Source organism: Netta rufina, assembly GCF_964035555.1.
Source record: "Netta rufina genome assembly, chromosome: 2".
Classification (NCBI taxonomy): domain Eukaryota; kingdom Metazoa; phylum Chordata; class Aves; order Anseriformes; family Anatidae; genus Netta; species Netta rufina.
In genome coordinates, this window is record NC_140124.1 from 29,120,752 (window position 1) to 29,140,203 (window position 19,452).

The window sequence follows — 19,452 nt, forward strand, 5'->3', positions numbered from 1 at the left end:
TTTGTAAAGTTTCGGCATCCCTAAAAACGTACAGTAATGATTTTCTCTGAGTAATTTGTACTTTCTGAAAGAACACCTCTTTCGATTTCTTTTGAGCTTGTCACCTGATAACTTAATTTGATTTCATTTCTTAGTTATATTGAATAGTCATTCATTGCCTATATATCATTATAATTACTCATAATTTATATAGCCCCATTACTCATCTGTCTTCTCTTTCTGAGGCTAAGGGGTCCTACCCTGCTTATCTGTTTCTCATGTTCAGTATGCTTGTTGCTATTCTCTTCACCCTTTCTAATTTCACTGTGTTAATGTGTTAAATGTTTTCTTTAGTTGCTGACACATTATTTATTTTAAATATCAACTTTATCAGTGATATTAGTGATTTTGACCCTCAAATTTCTTTTAGAGAAATAGACAGTAGAAACAGCAATATAATATTTTATATTTATGTTTTTACAATAGTATCAGTAAAAACAAAAACAAATTAGCAAACAAACAAGCAACAATAAATGGAATTGTAATACTAACAGCAGAAAAACAAATGAAATAACCAACCAAACAAAAAATGAGTGGAGATGAGCTGAGATGAACTGTATAGCGTGACTCATTCTGCAATGAAAAGATGTATGATGCATGTTCTTTTTTCCTGGATGCAAAAATAAGTGTCACATCTTAATCACATAATAATTTATAATTCAGTTTTGAGTTGAAAGTTGTTTTTCTTCTTCTAAGCTTTGCACACATTAACAGTGTTCTGTTGATTGTATCAGAAGATACGGTCATCCCTTGTGAGGCAGACACATTACACAAACCACTAACTGAAGAACCATGTCGTTTGTTTTAGGTTCCCTTTTGATTGAGTTTAGATAAATATTTTGTCATTTTGAGGACACATCTGTCTGGCTGAGCCTCAACATCATTACTAGCTCTTCAACATGCTGTGCTTTGGAACTTGGCCAGCAGGGTCCAGTGTCCCACTGAAGAAGCAAGCAATAATGCAATGCAGTAAAGCAGAAAGGCATTAACATAAGTACAGAACTTAATATTTACATGACATGTTCTCAAACACAATGTTCTGAGTTTTCCGATATATCAAATATCTCATATGTCTCCTGAAGCTAGAGCATTTTTTTTCACTTGTAATGGCAATACATTTAAATAACGTCCATAAAAACATTAATATTATGGGTAATAAAACAGCAATATTAATAATAACGTTACAAATTCTGAACATTTTTATTGGAAGAAGTCATTTTAGAAAAGCAAGGCACAGGTAAGAACAATGTTAACAACAGAAAATTACAGAATGTTTGAAATTACTGAAAAAAATCACCAAAATTTGGTGAAGCTCTGGTTCCTCTGTAGTCTATTGGAGATCGACTACTGTCTTGCATAGCACCAGAAATTCATTCATTGAGGCACAAAAACTTGAGAAATGTATAAGGCACCCACTTCATTTCATGAGCACTTTGGAATTTCAGGAGGATAGGTTTACCCACATTTAGGCTGCTCTGGCTATACGCCCTCAGGGTCAGGTGGGTTATGATGGTCTAAAATGTTATTTACAATACCAAAGTGATTAAGAAACCTTTAGAAGCACCTCAGTACAAAATCTCAGAGCCTTTAGTTTGAGTTGCATCATCATCTAAATAAAAGAACACAGAAAAGGGAGAAAACCTTACCTCAGTCACGTGTATTCAAAGGTTCATACAAATTACATCCACTGTTCATGTTTTAAGTATAACACTTTTTATATTGTAGCTCTACCACTGCAAACACACTTTTAACCTTTTTTTTTTTTTTTTTTTTTTTTTTTTAATTAAATGCTCTTTCAGTATTTGCTGACTTAATATCAGCAAACCTGAACTACCTTTTACCAACACCTTTTCTGATTGCTGTAATTAGTCTTGGCAGTGGGATACCTTGTTGCTTCATCCCTATCCTCTGCTAAAATGCTTGTGTTTGGGGGTTGTGGATTATTTTATTTTTATTTTTATTTTTTTCAGTAGAAGATGGAGTTGCCAGCTAGTAGTGTCATTATAGTATAAATTAATATTTGATGCCAAGCATTAATTTGAGAGATCATTAGTAAAAGCTGCAAACTGTAGTAAAACCAAGCAACTGGATATCTTGGGAAATTGCAGATAAAATTAGACAGAAATAGAACAGTTAAAACATAATTATTTCCACATATGGAATAATTTATCAAGAGTTATACTAGAAAACTGTATATTCATCAGAAGCTTTGAACATATTCTTACTATATGTAGTTTTCATATACCTATTACTGTGAAAAAAGAAACAGAAAAACAGCAACAACAAAACAGCATTTTCTCTCTTTCTTGTTTATCTATTTTGTACACTTTGTGATGCAGTGTGAAATTGCCTTTGTGCAGTTTCACTGATGGTTAACCATATTTTCTGTTTTATGCATTTGACTAGTAGCATTGATTCATTAGGAACATTGTGATTTACTATTTTATTAGAATAGAACCTAAAAAACTTCATCAAGGGCTGGTTCCCTCTGTTCTAATCATTGATCCTCACTCACACAGAGCTCAGAAAATGTTTGTACATGCTCTTCTCCAGGTTCTGAATGAGACCATTTACAAATAATGGAAACTGATGTGTTATATAGTTTTGTATCTATTTTAATTTTCATGCTTATTAGAATAAGGTCTTTGTAGCAAATTGTAAACCACATTTCCATAATCCCCTTCACTTATATTCAGGCCCAGCTTTGTTCTGTTTGATCTAGTTTACTGTCCAAGAGTTGCTAAGCAAGGCTTTAACATCAGACCACATGATTTGTGTGTTGTCTGCATTCTTGGTGCTTCTTCTTTTCAAGAAAGCCATAGATAAAAGGCAAACTGTGTTTCCGAAACCCTTACGCTCTTGATCTGTAGATGAACTGATGCAGATTAAGTAACTTTATAAGTCTGTAAATCATATACAAAGCCAGAGTAAGAAATGGCAGCAGTCTAACAAGAAACAGAACAAGGAGGCAAAAAAAATTAGCAGCAGTGAGGCTTTCCCTTGAAAGTCTGAATGTTGACTGTTGCTGTATCTGTCTTACTGCTCTGCAAAGCACTTACTTGCAGTAAAAGCATTGAATAATATGCAGGATATTATGAGTCATAATCATACAACCAAGCAACTGGGAACCTTGAGATACACAGCACATGACCAGGGAATGGGGCATGAGTCAATTCTAGCTGTGCATCCTGACCTGGAATACAGAATCAACTTTTTTTCTGTGACTAATATAGCTGGGTTGCAATTAATTATGCCAAAGACATGAGCAAAGCGATCTTACTGATTATCCTGAGGAATTCCAGCAGAATTCACTACGTCAGGCACAGTACAGTAGGAATCTGCCTATGCAATACACAGAGGGCCACTTACTGCTGGGATTCCCCAGGAGCCTCTCTTTTAGGAGAATGCATAAGTCAAGCATCAATGGAGAGAAGAGCAGGTTTTGTATAGAGCCGATGAACCTGCGGGAACCAAATGCAGTGCAGGAAGAGCAGTGCAAAGCCTCCTGGTTCTGCCTTGCCAGAACTGATAAACCCTGACAAACTGGGTCTTAGCACCTGGCAAAAAAAAAGCATTACATCCAACAGTGCACCTAAGTTTTTGCATCCTCTAGGACATTATATACTTCTGTTGCTTCTTCAGCTAATGAAAGCTGACTGCTAGTCATACCTACTGGAGGCAAAATATTATCCCTAAACAAGCACAGTTGGGTTTTGTACTCTCTGCATCATTGATCAGTTATGCTCCTCTTAGTTCCAATCAATAAAGCAATTTGATCTGTGATGAAACTGATCTGTTTTAAATTGACCTTTTTATATTCAAATTGAATATCAACAGTAACAGAAAAGGTATTTGTCAATGAAGAGACAGAAAAAGAGAGAGTTACTTGCTCCAAGTGCTCTTGTTTGGGGATTAATATAGCTTTCAAAGAAAGAAGGAATTCCAAAAAAATTGCCTGTGCTGGCATATTAAGCTTAGGAAGGGATATTAAATAAAGGAAAGAGCAGAGGGGATGAGATTACAGAACCTGACGTTCCCCACAGCACTGCATGAATCAGTGGCATTGCATTTTAGAACAGAGCCACAGCATAAGCCCCTTGCTCTGCACCACGCACTTCCCATTGGTGAATCATAACTTTGGGGAAATTTCCTCACTGTTCAGAGCAGCCTGCAGGACACATGGTCTTTGCAGAATGGACTGCATGTTTCCATCCTTCCTGTAGGCACATTCCAACAGCTGAAAACAATGACAGCAGCTATGTCTCTAACCTGCCAGCAAAAATAAACTGGTGTTCCAAAAATAATCTCTTCCTCTGCATACACACAGGCTGAATTTCCCCTCATAAAGCCTCATCTCAAGGTGGCAGGGCTCCAAGCATATCCTCCTCCCTGAAGGTTTGGCTGCCCAGGCTCAGGGCTGATGTAGAGACAGGGCAGCCAGTGACCATGAAACTCTTTGACAAGATGCAGGGAGGCCCCTGGCCCACTGGCTGACATCCTGGCCTGGTCTCAACATATCTCTGTCCCCATGACCCTGCGTGGTACTTCTGGGGCTGAGGCTGACCCTGGTGACTGCCTCTGGACATCTTCCTGTCTTTCATTACTCCACAAGGGGAGCGGAGGAGCAGGCTCTGAGCTCTGCTCTCTGGGAACAGCAACAGGACCCGAGGGAACGGCATGGAGCTGGGACAGGGGAGGGTCAGGCTGGGTGTTAGGGAAAGGTCCAGAGGGTGGTTGGGCACTGGGACAGGCTGCCCAGGGCAGTGGTCACAGCACTGAGCCTGCCGGAGTTCAAGAAGTCCTTAGACATATGATCTTTTGGGTGTGTGGAGCTAGGAGTTGGACTCATTGACCCTTGTAGGTTTCTTTTAACTCAGGAGAGTTGATGATTCTACGATTATTCTGGAAAAGCCATTACCAAAAGCAAGACAGAATCAATCAAGCAGAATTATCTCATTCAAACACATGAACAGAACAAGGGTTTGTTCAAGTGGGAAAAACAGAGTGTAAACACTAAAGGATTAGAGCAAATGTCTAGGTGATGGAAGACTAGAGACAGAGCTGTTGTACTGGCAAAGGGGAAGGTTAAGGGTGGAGGCCCCGGCCAATTCAGTACTGTGAGCTGGATGTCAGTCTGGGGCATCAAAACTGACAATTATATACTAAGACTGGAAGACATACACACCTCTACATTAATATTTTAAAATATAGCATCAGAGATGGTTGGATGATTCAGTTCTCAAGCAGTTGAGTGACTGGTCTTTTTTTCTACCACAAAGATGAAATTTCATCTCCACTGGCTGTCAGATGAATGATCTTCATACAGCTCCATACAGCTTCGTACATCTTAAAATAAGTGGTAAAAGTTGGAGGTGGAAAGACCACTTCTAGTTTATGAGCCAAAGTTTCCACAATACATTTTAACTTGAACCATAACAACACCACAGTGGTGGTACCTTCCTGTGCCTATGCAATTTTCTAGAGAAGCATCTGAAGCAAAGCAGAATCTTGAAATGGTTACATTATTGTAGAGAGGTGGGTGCTCAGTTAGTCACTTTATACAGAATAGCACTTTATACAGGCAATGCAGATGTACCAGCAGATAATGAGCTCAGATTGGAAATGAGGAGACATTTCTTCTCAGAAAGAGTAGTCAGACATTGGAAAGGGTTGCCCAGGTGGAGTCACTGTCCCTGGTGGTGTTCAGGGAAAGATTGGACTTGGGTGCTTAGGGACATGGTTTAGTGGGTGACATTAGGTAGGGTGATGGTTGGACCAGATGATCTTGGAGGCCTTTTCCAACCTTAATGATTCTATGATTCAGACAGCATTGATTCTCTATTTACTCCTAAGGGTAAATGTTCCTGTTCATTGTGCTCTAGCAGTGTAGTATCACTGGTAGGGCTGAAATCAAGCCGCAGGAAACACAGACATGCAACTGGTAAGGGGTAAGAAAGAAGGGTCTGTGTCTTCCATAATGTTGAGGAAAATCATGACTATAAACTATGCTCAGTATTTTGAAGTGAACCCACTTGTGTTTTCATTCATTATCATTTCTGAGCTATTCTGAGCTGTGGAGGCCATTAGGATGCACCTTAATGTTCTCTGAAGCATAACTATGGTAAAATTTCCTTTTGACAAGAATTGACTATTATCTAGATACCCTCATGAGACACGTAACACAATGTCCATTCTGTAAGAGTTTTAGTGGATATTAGCTCATCTAAGTCCATTACCTAAGTGGCTTCTATCTCAGTAGGTGCATTCAATCTCTCCCAAAGAGAGGAATCTCTAGCTCAATCAATAGGATCGTTACATTTGCATCATTCTTCATTGTTAGGTTCATGTGCTTGTAGTTGATAAAAAGTAAAATAACTGGTAGCAGCCAAACCTGAGTAAATAAATACAGAACAAATTTAAACTGGCAGCCACATGTACATTTAATTGACAAGTATTGATTTACAGTTGCTAGTGGGCTTCAAAATCTTGTCCCAGACTATATCTAGGCTGCTAAGAGAAGTGTTATCTTTACACACGTTTACAGAATTTACTTTACTGGAGCTTTTTATTACACAGAAGAAAGCATAGTCAAGTTTAAACCACTCACAGCTGGATAGTTAAGGCATACGTTGTTTACTGGGCCTTAGAAGCTTGCACTGACAAAGAATGAAAGAAAAATAAATTCTCAGTGTAAGTTCAATTTTGAGCTTTAAATAACCAGAAGCTGCTGGAACTCTGAGCTATAAGAAGATTCATGTGTGCTAGCTTATACCTCCAATGGGGTGCTCAGGCACAGCACTGATGAAGGATTCTCAACCGGTTGAAATTGTCCTATCCCCAGAGAGCAGATGTATTTTGGTTTTATTTAGCATGTATTGGGCAATTACTTAGCATGCATTTATACAGAGCAGGTGGTAGATTTCCTGAGTGCAAAGGGGAAGGACCAGTCTATTATAAAAAGATAAGCCTGCAGAATATTTGCCATTAAGTTTATACACAAACTTGAAAGACAGAAAAGCTGACTCAGCCTTATATCTTCTGTGAATATTTCCACGTTCAAAAAACAAATATATTTCTGATTGCAATATGCATGCTCCCCTCCTTCCTTAGCTTCTCTTCAGGCTTTTAAAGCAAGAAAGTGCCTAGAGTATCCAAAAGAAAACTTAATTCATAATGCACTTTATGCCCAGATCCATGAAGCCCCCCTGAGCAGCACCTGCTTCAGCTCTGAGGTGCTCACAAGGCATCAGTCACTGTGGTTCTGCACAGACACCAAACTGCCCTTCTTGAGAGCTCAGCATTCACCCTTTATCAAAAGCCTTAGTGAAACCTAGAAATTTAACCTAATAACTCAAATCTAACAACGGGAGGGTGCACAGCACAGATGCGATTCAGCGGCAGAGAAGAACCTTTCATAAAATACTGTAATAGTTGCTCTATTTTTAAAACATGGTTGTAAAAGTGTTCTTCCAACTGCTAGGTAGTAATTTTCAGTGGGATTGATACCATTCAAACGGTGTCATAAAACATCTCCGTTTCCTAAGATAGACTCTAGTGAGGCAAACAATACTGCTTCTCTTTGTTAGGTCAAAATGGAAACTAAATGTCAGACTGAACTGAAGGAAGCCTTTCCTGACACTGGTCATTTTTATTCCCTGTTCAGAGATGCTTAACCAAAACAAACCATTTGGTATACCTTTACATTCGCCCCTGCTGAAACTTGCTTATTGATCTGTTTTAGACAGTAATGGCATATGGTCTTTCCTCTGATCCCGTGAAACAGATAAATAGGCAGAAGTGGGGTTAAATTTGGCTTCTTCAAAAAACTATGCTGACTTTTTGACACAAATAGTCCTTCCAGTGGCTGGGAATCTCATTCAGATGTTATGACAAATTTCCTAATTCAAGGAGGTTAATATGGCCTTTGTTAGATACACTCAGATTTCACTCTCCAAAACTGTGAGTTTGGCTGCTCTCAAAATATATTTAGCAGATTTGATCACATACTTATGCCTGATAACATGTATTTAGCTTTTATTCTAAGCCTCATACTCCCCTGTGCATTTTTTGTGTCATTTTAGTGGCCATTTTAGTGATGTGTTAGCACCTTCCCCTTTAATTTGGTATTCATAGATGTAGGAACACAGAGTGAATGTAGAATACAGGAATATAATTCTGCTTTCTATATCCTTGAAAAGAAAGAGGCTAAGGTGGAAAAGACAGAGCAGGTGGTTTGAAAGCTTAACTTCCTCTGAGTCAAAAATCAAGTAATTTTCCACTTTGTTTTAGTCTTTTTTCTGTATGACACTACACACATGCTGATGATTTTCACATTTGGTGTCAGAGGGTACCATATGTTTGAGGGATTATAGCTAGCTCATTTTGTCTGGCCCTGTGCTTCTTAACTCTTGAACCATATATCAGCTTTGAGGTGTCAGTTATCACAAATCAAGTGTCAAAAGTGTACATTCAGGAATAAAAATGAAGACAGAAAGCAACTTTTCAGCTTGATCATATTGATGGGAAAAAACTATGTCATTCCCAAAGATCCATGAGGTGGACTTGAAATAAGGTCTTAAATCAATGTGCTACTGTAATATATGAATAGGGCTTCCACAAACATACCTAGATTTGTGACAGACATTTCTGAAATCTCTGCTGCACTTGCACATTAGCTTCAGTTATTCTCTGGAAAGGAAAGTTTTCTAATCCTGTGGCATATGTATGTTTACAAAATCCTGTCACCACCTCTGAGAAGGTGCTAAAAAGCAAAGCTATAAACTGTGGACGTACAGACAACTGTGCCATGCAGACAACTGCTTCCTGCAGTTGCCAACACCCTGCTCATCTTATGTTTGTGCTCAGTACAGACGTAGTGTAGATATACTGTGGGCTACAAAGCAAACGTGAGGGAAAGGAGGTTGAAGTGGCTGTTAAGGTAAGCTGAAGGTAAGCAGAGCCTGGTGGGTGCAAGCCCCCAGGGCTTTTTCCTTCTGCTGTTCATGCTACTGTTCCCACTCCCAGTCCAACCAGCAGCCAGGCAGTCCAGAGATGCAAACAGGCACCTCTGGCAACACAGACCGATGTGAAGAGGGCAGTGCCTTCACCAGCACCCACACACACTGCTTCACACCAAGAGCACTCACACTGACACTGATCGTGTTCTTACTTGCCAGCTAATGAGGCTCAGAGCTTGCTAGCACATCTCAGGCATGCATGTGGGTCTCTGGCAGCTAACTCCAGTCTCCCTGCTTGATGGTCCCTAGCCCCATGAGTCCTTTTGATGCATGGCCTCTGCAAGCAGGAGCAGGCATTCTGACCTCTAATTTCAGTCACCATCTAGCCTGACATGATGCTCGCTGTTGGTCAGCACATTCACATGGGAAAATAGGTGGGGAGAATAGAGTTGAATAACAAGACAGACTAAGGCAATCAAGCACAGGGCTTGGCCAGACATGCACACTGGCCAGCAGCTTGCTCACACATGACTGACCCTTTTTACCTCCAATCCTCTCTTTTCCCACTCACTTCTCCCTGATCCATCTGCATCTCTTCCTTTCTGTGCATTTGGCCTTCCCTAAACATGACATAATAATAAGTTTTGTTCATTCCCACAATCCCCAAAACATGCCATAATAAGTTTTACAGAACCTCACGAGGCCTCTCAAATACCCCATTAAAAGTTTTCTCTTTCCCATGATATCTATGATAATCTTGTTTCCCTCTCTCTTTTCAGAGACGCAGTTCTGGCTGAACTCAAGGCTGTGCTTCAGCAGCTCCTTCAGTGGCCCATCAATCTGCGACCTCAGAGTTCCTGCATTAGTAATTGTCTTGTTATCTCTCCCTTCTTAGGATCTGCAGTATCAGAATGATTAATTTATTTCTTTTCTTGTCTCTTGTTCTTGCCTTTTATGCTGGGTAGCTGTTAGCCAGATATCCTCACGTTCCAGATAGCCTCATGCTGGCTGCATGCCCTCCCTGGAGAAAAATGGTCTTTTCTCAGAACACAGAATCAAATGAAATGAAATCAAATTGACAGTCTGGGAAAAAAGTAACCCAGTCTCCATATGTTTAATTCCAATTGAGAGATAAAATGTTCTTGTTCTTCACAGACGCTCACAGAAATGTCCAAACACTCTGCTTTAAGCATAAACATTCCCAGAAACACAGATTTCAATGACTGTATTTCAGCAGAGGAATGTTCACACTTTCAAAACAAGCTGTGAACTCCTCACTTAAAAAAAATTGTCCTTCAAGCATTTATTTTCTCTGTTATTCTAGCAACCTCCACAGTTTTTAAATGTGTTCATCTGCAAAATTTTATTTTCTTGGGGCCTAACTTAGGGCAACAGATGTCATCCATTCAATTGTTTGCCTTATGCATGAGCATAAATGTGGTTGTACATTTCTCTTTGAATGTTAATAGGGTACCTGTGTTACAAATCTGTTTTAAAATTCAAACAAGCTAGCTATTGACTTAATTACTTATGAACTCATAATTAGTCAAAGGGGCGTTTTAACCTCTGCTAAACAGTTTTTCAAACACTACACAAATGTTATAGAAATGTGTTTTTTGATTTTGTTTTTGTTTGTTCACAGCTGGCTGCAAATTCTTTCTGGTCATTTTAGATCATTTCTCAGTTTCAGTGGCTCTACCTGGGATATACATGTACATACACATGAGAAAATGAGCATTCAAGGATTATAGGAATAAATATAGCACCCTAAACCCCCAGAAAGAGAAGATCATTGTTATATTTAATTATTAAAATATTTCAAAATTCATTGCTTTATCTAAGACATGGATCCCTTAGCTGCAAATCTATAATCTTGTTGCTGGACTGTGTACTGAGGAAAAGGTAAGGTCAACCAAATATTTGTAAGGCTAACATCTGCAGATGCAAGACAAAAAGGGGATTCTGTAGATTGATCTATTTAGCAATAAATGCATATAATTTCTGGTATCCACCATTCTAAGAAGGGAAGGAAAATCTAGAGGCTAATTTTGAAATCTAAAGCTGAAACAGCAAAGAAGCAATCTATGATTAATGGATAACAGTTTCTATCAGGAATCAGATCATAGAATCAATCCTAGAATCACAGAATCACAGAATGGTTTGGGTTGGAAAGGACCTTACAGCTCATCTAATGCCAGGGATGGGGCATCCACACCTTTTTCTAGGCAACCTGTGCCAGTGCCTCACCACCTCTCTAGTGGAGAATTTCTTCCTTCTATCTAATCGAAATCTCTCGTCTTTTAGTTTAAAGCCATTATGCCTTGTCCTATCCCTACACTCCCTGACAAATGGTCCCTACCCAGTTTTCCTGTAGAACCCCTTTAAGTACTATAGGGTCTCCCTGGAGCCTTCGCTTCTCCAGGCTGAGCAACCCCAGCTCTCTCAGCCTGTCTTCATACGAGAGGTGCTTCAGCCCTCTGATCATGTGGCCCTCCTCTGGATTCATTCTAACACTTCCATGTCCTTCCTGTGCTGGGGCCCCAGAGTTGAACGCAGCACTCCAGGTCTCCAGGGGTCTCACTAGAGCAGAGCAGAAGGGGAGAATCACCTCCCCAGCCCTGCTGGCATGCTGCATGCTGAGCATTGACAGCTCACATTGAGCATCTCATCAACCAACACCCCCAGATCCTTCTCCTCAGGGCTACTTTCAATCCATTCTCTGCCCAGATTTTATTTGTGCTTGATCAGTTAGCATGATGTAATAACAAAATAAATGTGGCTCTGTTTATTACATTTTCACTGTGTACTGACCAGAAACATTATTCTGTAGGAACATATTCTGTAATAAGGCCATTCAGGCCAAGGAACATACTCTGTAAAAAGACCACTCAGGTCAAACTACTTTTGCAGTAAGAGATTACACAATAATAGTTTGATTAAATTTTCAATAAAATATTTTGGCATAATTGTCATGGTAATAATGAAAAACATGTTAATAGGATCCTATTTCAAAGAAATGCAAAAGTAGACAAAAAATCAGACATAACAGATTATACTCATTAAGATAACTGCAGTGCAATTAAATGACAATCTATTCCATGACAAATTATTTTCCTGATTATGATAAGCTGAAATATTAACGCCTAATTCCATCTCTTCTGTATGTATCCACCGAAGTTCTGCAGAACATATTACTCTTTTGTGAACAGAAGTTTAAACACTGTCTCTGGAAGCAATTTTTTACAACAACAATCCCAACTAAAAGGATTATTAAAGTATTTTTCTTAAGAAAGAAAATGGACTTGCAAAGTACCAATCTTTGAATAGTTCTTTAAAACAGGTTTATGTATTTATATTTTTATTTGCCTTCACAAATTATGATACTGTTTTTATAATACAACAAGTTTTAAGTTAAGATCTACAAAAGATGAACAGAAAAAAAAAATTGAAAACTTTTGTTTACTAAAAAAAAAATAAATCTAGAGTCAGATGAACAGGGAAAAAAAAAATAACAATACCATTACACAGAAGACCCTGTTGAAAGGCAAGAGAATTCAGGGCAATCTATTTCTAGGACATTCATGAATTTTTAGGTCACTTATGAAGCTTCTGAATCTGGTCTAGTCAGTGATAAGTAAATATTGCTATCGCTTGAAAGCTAAACCTCACAAAGTGTATGTAACCTCTGTGAATTGGTTGTCTCTGTCCATTTTCCCAGAAATAAAAAATCATACCTTCTGGCACCTTTACCTGGCAGATTTTCAGAAGAGGCTAAGGGCTGACTGTGACTAGATGTGAGTGGAAAGATGAGATCATTACACTGTTAATGTTTGGAATATATATTCATATATATTTGCAGGTAGGCTTTCTGGCAGGCTAACACACTCCATGTTATTTTAAATGTTGGCCAAACTATCTATCATTTTGCTGTAGTAGGTAGGTTACTGAAGATGTTTTCACATATACTACTGATGAATATGATATTTATTGTTGCAATACACACAATAAAAAACATTTAAGTTAAAAAGCGGGGGACAAGCTGGCTTTGGTGAAATAATTTCCTCAGTGTTATCTGTTCACACTGGTGCTCCTGATCTGCTATGGGTACAATTTCTCATATTTCAATAGTGGCTCAAAAAAGTACTTTTTGCATCTGTTAGGCTTATGTTATAAATCAATTTATTTGTATAAATGATGGAATAAACTGTGCAGAAGGTCATATTAAGCTATCGAGCCTTCAACCCAAGTGGGGAAATGGAGGAATTAATACCAGACTTCTCCAGGCTTTTAATACCAGACTTTTAATACTTTATTTAAGAATTGCAGGAACTTTTTCAGGTACAAGTGGATTTTATATTTTTTGTGTGTATGCTGATTAATAAAGTTGCATAAAAATAAAACAATAGCACACACACAAAAAAATAATTATTGTATTGTGAAATACTAATTCTGATGTGTTGACAAAGTCAGTGAGAAACTGGTTATCATCGGATAACCAGTTACTGAGCAGGAAGTTAGAGCTCCTCAAAGGTTTATGCAACTTCTACACAAGTCATTACTTTCCCCAAATGTATGTAAAAGAGTATTCCTTTTAAAAGTTAAATAAAATTTGAAAGTTAAAATACCACATGTTCCATTACTTGTTCATGGTCTCCCACTGGGGAGCTATACAAGTGAAAAAGTCACCAGTAAGTGTGACTCTGCATATAGCCCATTTGGTTAAAGCCAGTCAAGCCACAAATTAGAAATAATAAAGCTAGAATCCCCTTGCTTCTATTTTCCTCTATCAGAAATCACAACACAGATCATATGTAAATCAGATGAGTCTAAAATCAATGGGGCTGCTCAATAGGTATTATTCTACGTCAGTATGCATGGCTGAACGCAGCCCCAGCTGCTGCCACCACCACTCCTCTAAGGTAATGACAAATGCTTCAGGATGTGATTTGTAAAAACCTTGTTCTGAAGGAAGCTATTCAAAAGCATTAAACTATAATCACTGGGTCATTCACCCAATCGATCAGAAGATTTATTATTCTTTGTCTAGATTTGTGGATTGTTGTCAGTTTTGTTTCTCCTCATCAATATTCAGCTTTATGATTTTTTTTAATTAAAAAAAAAAAAGTGAGAATATGCAAACAGGAGAAATAGGGGCTATTTTTCTCAAACTATTTGAAGCACGTATTACAGCAAGTGAGCCATAATTCATACACAGCATCAGAACTGTGGAGGAGTGGGCACAAATGATATTCCCTCTTTGTCTATCTACGGAATACAATCATCTCATTTATTCATCAACTAGTGCACAATTTAAGGTTTGCATATGTGTAATGAACAAAGAGAAACTATGAAGTATACATGGCAGAAGACCATGGAGTCTTTGCAATAATGACAGTCATTGGTAGCTGTGCAATATATCAGAAACACGTCGGTTATAAAAGACTGTTTATGTTTTATTCATGCAGAATAACACAGTGCCCTACCATCAGAAAACACATAGCAATGAAAGTACCTGTGACACACTGTGTTCAGCTATTACATGTATCTAAAAATATTTACCATAGAATACCATTAAAATCAGCATTCCGAAATACAGATAATATTTCGGAAAGGGGAAAAAATGTTTCAAAATCTGAACTCTTAAAAATCCAAACAAATCAAATTAATACACTGGATTTTCAATATACATATTTTTAATTCTTTACATTTAGTGCATCCACAGCCCAAAGGAGCAGTAGAGCACAGGATACAACATCAAAGGTGACTGGTATGTTGCTGATCAACTACACTAGGTGGATTTGGGTCACAAGTCTTTCCTATTGTCCTATTATCCTGTGCCTCAAGTAAGGTTGCTTCAGATTACATACGCCTAAATTTGGAATGACTGGTATATAGCCCAGCAGAATTCTCTCTTCTTCTGTCTGTATTTTTTTTCTCCTTTTTTGGCCTGACTGTGACTTCAGCTACTTTTCAATAATGAAACCTGGCACAAGTAACCACTGCAAACACTGTATAGCTCAGTCTGGTGAATGGGACTGGGATGACTTGTGAATAAAATAAGACTGTTGCCATTTTAATGAATCAGGGGTAAAATCACTAAAAATTAGGATTGCTTTTAATTTTTACCAGGATAACTTATACCTCTTTCCCGAGTTTCTCAAAATAAAAATCACATTATAGAGAATCACCATTTTCTCTTGGCTGTCGTTATAAACAAATAATAGAGAGAAGTTTAAAAAAACATGGTCTTTATAACATGTCAGTGTAAGCATTCCTGGGGCTATTTAAGGCAGAGGAAGAATATAATCCACATAGGCAACTGTAGCAGTTCTTCAAATGATTGTTTTCTTTATATAAACCAGTAATAATGATCATCCTAAAGTAGTTATGGGCTTTCTTCAATGCCTTCTCTCCCATCAGCAACAGGTCAGTGGCCACGATCCCCCATATTGCTACTTTATATTCTAGATTAGACAGAAATCACTGTTTTTACAATCTTGTTGTTGGGTTTGGGATGTTTTGTTTGGTTGATTGGTTAGCTGTTTTTGTTTTGGTTATGGTTTTTGTTTGTATGTTTGTTTTTGTTGTGTTTTTTTTTTTTTTTTGCTGAGGAGAAGTTTCTGGACTTGGAGATGAGTTGATGATACAAATGGGTTCCATATCTAGCTCCGCATTCAGATAGCATGACACCCATTTTCAGCCTGGTAGGCTACATGAAAACAAGGTCTATGCAATCAAACTTTGAAGGTGATAGCCAGTTTCAGATGAGTTTGAGGGATAATAAAGTTTATACAAATTTCATAAAGATAGATAACCAGGCAGAAGAGATGAGGGTTTGAACATTTACAAGTTAATACTTAATAACTTTCTATCCAGTCAGCAAATTTCTATAAAATTCTGTTTCTGAATGTGGTGGCCTACATGTTACTGCCAGAATACTCTGCAGGAGAAGATGTTAGGTGCATGTGGTCATAACAGAAATTCTTGTTATAATTCAGGTAAATAGTCTGCCAAGGGGTAAATCCATAGGAGACCAGGTTTCATTAGCTTCAGTGCTCACCAAACCAGAGCTTATATTTCTGAAGGGTGAAATAAATGTGGCCAATCTTAAGTTTCTTCAGATAAATAATGCTACTGGGTTGATATTCATCACTGGAGGGAAAGAAGAACTAGATTTAATTCATCTCTGGTGTTTCTGAGGTCATGCAGGTGCACAGTGGTGCAACTGACTGCTGTGGAGATTGCTAATTCCAGCTCTTTCAAGGACCTGACTCACTTGTCATATCCCAGCCACAAAACTCAACTTGAAGCCAGATTCATCACTTTATTTCTTTACTGATGTACTATCAGAAGTATAAAATGAACCTGGTTAGTGATCTATGAGAACCAAGAGCTCTTATTACTCGCAGCTGTCCCATAACTCAGTCCAAAGGTGATGATCTCAACTTCCCTGTTTCTGCCATTTGACTGTTTCCATTTCATACCCCTCACAGTATCATTCATACCATATGCCTATCACACATTTTTAACTGATTAATTTCTGTGTCTGTGTTTAAGCATGCAGTCCCAGTCGAGTCATGGTTAGCATAATCTAATCAGTTTCATGAACTAGCAGTACTGGATATTGTGCAGTCTGTACTTCCTCAGTACAAAATACCCTTTCCATAACCAAAGGCACGCTGTCTCAGTCAGTCCAAGCCCAGTGGCCCACTTCAGTACCACTTCCAAGCACCTCATCACATATCTAAAGCACTTCTAGTGTACTTCTAATGCATACATCTTGCTACTAGTATAGCACATACTTTACGTGTTTTTCAAGCCTGCATAGTGGGTGTGACACTTTACAGGACCTTCATATTATTGCTTATTCTCAGATTTTATTGCATTACTTCAGCCTACAACAAGCATGTGATACTTAAGATAATTATGAAGGAGCTGAAGGCACCTAATGGGTGAGCAAGATCCTTCCAGTGTTTCTGTTTCTCCTTCTTAAGCTACCTTTAACACATAATTTCTAAATGAAAATAGCACAAAGCAAAGAAATATCCAGAGGTATGTTCCCTTCTATCATGAAAACTTTAGAAGAGAGAGAAGGAAACAAACAAACAAACAAAAACACTTTCTGCATGAATCAAAGCTACAGAAGGAAAGGTGATGGCAAGTTGGAGATGTCTTTAATAAGAAACAGTCTCTATTGATTACACTAACAGAGAACTATCTCAAAAGCCATGCAGATTTCAACTGGTGCAATCTATCATGGCAAGGGAAACAGTTTCCCAGGCAATGTTATAACACCCTGACCTGCATGCATTTGGCTTTATGGATTAGTTTAAGTGTTGGATAAAAACTGCTACAGTCAGAAGTGCAAAAATCTGATTTGATCGAAGTCTGCATGCTACTTCAAATTCACCAGGAGTATTTCTCTTGAATAAATTTGTACTGAGAGAATTTATCAGACTGAATAATTTGAGTAGCCAGAACTTGGTATGACCATTCCAAAAACCTTTTTGTTAGACTTTTTCTTCACGTCCCTTGGAGGATAATGATTCAGGTCAACATGCCTGACTGTCGTTATTATTTAAAACTGTTCAAAAGGCAAAGACTAAGTGTTCTTACTTTCTGTTTGAACAGCTGGCAACTATGACAGTGTTTGTGCTCCTTGGGACAATATAAAGTTGAGACAGAACCAAAAACCAAGAGCCCATGAAGACAATAGCCAGGCCTACAAATTCACGTAATTTGGCACTTGCTGCTGAACATGCCACGTTCATATATCGGTCCCGAACATGCCAGGACTCTGTTTTTAGTTTCTTACACACCATTTTATAATTAGGAACCCACAAAATACCATGGTCAACCATGCTGCACTGGCAGCTTTGTGTTGGCACCTCAGAAATCTTGAACAGTGATGGGCCAAAGTTTTGGATGAAGGTCTAACTAGAGGGACAAGAACTGTGCCAGTTCTTGCCTCCTGCTTTCAGGATCTCAGTCATGCCTGGCTATAGAAGTAGAGTCCCCACTAAGCAGCATGCAGGCCCCTCCTTTACTTGAACTGGCAAACCAGGGGTAAGGACAATTGCTGGATGTGACCTCTTAAACTCCCAGAAGACACAAGAAAGTTCCAAGGATAAAAGGAATAAATGGAACAGCATTGGCCCTGGTCAAGAAACATGCAGACCATTTTTTTTTTTTCTGAGTGCATATTTGTGCAGGTGAGGGTTATTTTTTTTTTTTTGCTTATCATTCCCTGGACACAGAGCGAGGCATGAGCTCTGCCAGCAAGGCTCACACCTGCAGCAGCTCTGGGTTGATGCTGGAGGCCGTGTGTCACCTCCCAGCATCTGAAGCAGCTTGGCACCCTGTCCTGGCCTCATGCCCACCCCATGCTGTCATAATGACCTTGATTCCTTATCACATCCCTTAAAACCTGCCCCATGCTTGCCCTCGGACTTTGTTATGTGGTTTCCTCCAGGTCCTCTGCTCCTCAGTGGCCTGATTCATTTCAGCAGTTGGACCATAGCTCCTGAGCTGGGCCGAGCTCCTCTGGCCCTCCATCTCCTTCATTCCCAGCTGCGTCCCCTCCATGCAGCCTCTTGTCCCTTCGCTGCACTGCAACCCCCTGAGTGGTCTCTTTATGTCACCACAGACACTGGATAACCACATCATGGACCAGATACCGGCACACAAAGGACAGCAACAACCTCGATTTCATTCAGTTTCAATATACTTTACTCATTTTGCTCTGGCAAAATGCTCAGAGCACATGTCACCGCTCATGCCCTGAATAAACATTGGTTGTGCAAGAACTTGCAAAATGCGACGTGAGCTATAAAGCCAAATTGCAGCCCCTGAAAGTGGTGTTGTGCCTCATTTCCTACCACCTTATTTTTTTCGCTGACCTGCTCTAGCTTTCCTTGCTCAAGCTTCTAATTTCCCCAGGAGCACAGTGCGGTAACTTCCTTCCACTAGAGCTGATCAAACAAGGAACAGAAAATAACGATGCTGGCTATTAAGATACCACCATGATCAGCTGGGGAAAGAAAAATAAGCACTTTTTTTTTTTTTTTCCTGAGATGAAAGCTACGCAGAGCTTATGTGGAGGAGGGGAGACGTACAACCGCAGGCAGGGCAGGGAACTGCTGTTGGAAGTTAGGAAACCCGTTCTGCCCTCCGCTTGGAGGAGGGACCGGGCCAGTTCCTTTTATCTTCATCATTTAGCCTTGGTTTTACTTCCAACGCTTTTCCCCCATCTTGGGTTGCTCTGGGAACAGCCCGGCCCCGCGGCGCGCCCCATTTTGTGCTGCGGCAGCAGCAGGCCCGGGGGCTGCCCCGAGCCCCGTGAAGAAGCGACCCGGGCACCCCAGCGCCGAGCGGGCAGGACGAGATCCCGCAGCGGTGCCACCCCCTGAGGGCAGCGGCCCCCCAGCAACCCGGGCTCCCCCCCACCCCAGCAGGC